At 53.6% G+C, this 2500-nt stretch overlaps 1 non-coding gene across 1 annotated transcript in view; it reads right to left on the reverse strand.

Moving 5' to 3' along the window:
* LOC144413269 (small subunit ribosomal RNA) overlaps positions 1-1166 on the reverse strand; it is a 1810-nt gene extending 644 nt beyond the window's left edge. The window contains exon 1 of the ribosomal RNA XR_013469303.1: positions 1-1166. This exon is cut by the window's left edge and continues 644 nt beyond it. This is a non-coding gene — a ribosomal RNA (small subunit ribosomal RNA).
* Between the last annotated feature and the right edge of the window lie 1334 nt (positions 1167-2500).

Genomic DNA, 2500 nt, shown 5'->3' on the forward strand with positions numbered 1-2500 from the left:
GGTGGTGCCCTTCCGTCAATTCCTTTAAGTTTCAGCTTTGCAACCATACTTCCCCCGGAACCCAAAGACTTTGGTTTCCCGGAAGCTGCCGGAAAGGTCGTCATGGTAACGCCTCCCGATCGCTAGTTGGCATCGTTTATAGTCAGAACTAGGACGGTATCTGATCGTCTTCGAACCTCTGACTTTCGCTCTTGATTAAAGAAAACATTCTTGGCGAATGCTTTCGCAGTAGTTCGTCTTCCGCCGATCCAAGAATTTCACCTCTAACGGCAGAGTACGGACGCCCCCGTCTGTCCCTCTTAATCATTACCTCGTGCTCCGAAAACCAACAAAATAGAACCGAGGTCCTATTCCATTATTCCATGCAACACTATGCAGGCGAACAGCCTGCTTTGAACACTCTAATTTTTTCAAAGTAAACTTATCGGCCACCGCCGACACTCAGTCAAGAGCACCGACGGAGAACCGAAGGTGAGGCGAACGCAACCAGTGACACGCCTTGCGACGGACCGGCGGCGCTCGCCCAAAATCCAACTACGAGCTTTTCAACCGCAACAACTTTAGCATACACTGTTGGAGCTGGAATTACCGCGGCTGCTGGCACCAGACTTGCCCTCCAATGGATACTCGTTAAGAGTTTTAGGATGTACTCATTCCAATTACAGGGCCTCGTTAGAGTCCTGTATTGTTATTTTTCGTCACTACCTCCCCGTGTCGGGAATGGGTAATTTGCGCGCCTGCTGCCTTCCTTGGATGTGGTAGCCGTTTCTCAGGCTCCCTCTCCGGAATCGAACCCTGATTCCCCGTTACCCGTTATCACAAAGGTAGGCACGTAGCGTACCTTCGACAGTTGATAGGGCAGACACTTGAATGATACGTCGTCGGTGCAGAGACCGTACGATCCGCGTGGTTATCCAGAGTCATCAAACGTCACAGGACGAACCCGGTCGGTTTTGATCTGATAAAAGCGCGCCTCCCGAAGTCGGCGCTTAATGCATGTATTAGCTCTAGAATTACCACAGTTATCCACTTCGCTTACGAGACCAAATAAACCAAGACTGATTTAATGAGCCATTCGCAGTTTCGCTTTACGAGAACTCGTACTTGCACCTGCATGGCTTAATCTTTGAGACAAGCATATCACTACTGGCAGGATCAACCAGATAGCTGCGACAGCTGCGCTCGGCCCTTGCTGGGCCGCCCGGCGCGTGCTCGTCGCATTCGTTTAAGACCGAGGCGATCGCCTGCGGCCGTACTCAGCTTCGACAGTCGCTGGCCGCGACGTCCACGCTCTCGCCGGCAGTGCCAGGCGGAGCGATTTGCGTTTTTTCTTTGCTCGCCCTCTCTCGGGCTCGATCCATTCAGTTTCGCACAAACAAGAGCTCTGCCGGCCGCCTGCAGCGGTGCCTAAAACCCGGGCATAACAATGCGACCGTTCTGCTAGGCCGACAAGCGCTCAAGCCAGACGCTCGATCGAACGCCCCCTACATATTAGTCGAGACAACGGCTCGCTCATTAGCATCGCGTTTGTACTTTAACTTTTTTTGGCTCGGCTTCTTTCGACGCCGATGCCGGCGACGCAGCACTCTCTCGCCCGCCAGCCACCGAGAAAAGGGTGCGCTCCGACCGGCCCCGCACCGCTCTTTCTTGGCTCATTCGAAATTACTGTCTTTCGCTCTGACATGCCTTACCTAGGGTTAGGTTAGTATGCTTGCACGTTTGTACTTTAACTTTTTTCGGCTCGGTTTCTTTCGACGCCGATGCCGGCGACGCAGCACTCTCTCGCCCGCCAGCCACCGAGAAAAGGGTGCGCTCCGACCGGCCCCGCACCGCTCTTTCTTGGCTCATTCGAAATTACTGTCTTTCGCTCTGACATGCCTTACCTAGGGTTAGGTTAGTATGCTTGCACGTTTGTACTTTAACTTTTTTCGGCTCGGCTTCTTTCGACGCCGATGCCGGCGACGCAGCACTCTCTCGCCCGCCAGCCACCGAGAAAAGGGTGCGCTCCGACCGGCCCCGCACCGCTCTTTCTTGGCTCATTCGAAATTACTGTCTTTCGCTCTGACATGCCTTACCTAGGGTTAGGTTAGTATGCTTGCACGTTTGTACTTTAACTTTTTTCGGCTCGGCTTCTTTCGACGCCGATGCCGGCGACGCAGCACTCTTTCGCCCGCCAGCCACCGAGAAAAGGGTGCGCTCCGACCGGCCCCGCACCGCTCTTTCTTGGCTCATTCGAAATTACTGTCTTTCGCTCTGACATGCCTTACCTAGGGTTAGGTTAGTATGCTTGCACGTTTGTACTTTAACTTTTTTCGGCTCGGCTTCTTTCGACGCCGATGCCGGCGACGCAGCACTCTCTCGCCCGCCAGCCACCGAGAAAAGGGTGCGCTCCGACCGGCCCCGCACCGCTCTTTCTTGGCTCATTCGAAATTACTGTCTTTCGCTCTGACATGCCTTACCTAGGGTTAGGTTAGTATGCTTGCACGTTTGTACTTTAACT

The sequence above is a fragment of the Styela clava genome, chromosome 15, assembly GCF_964204865.1.
Source record: "Styela clava chromosome 15, kaStyClav1.hap1.2, whole genome shotgun sequence".
Classification (NCBI taxonomy): Eukaryota; Metazoa; Chordata; class Ascidiacea; order Stolidobranchia; family Styelidae; genus Styela; species Styela clava.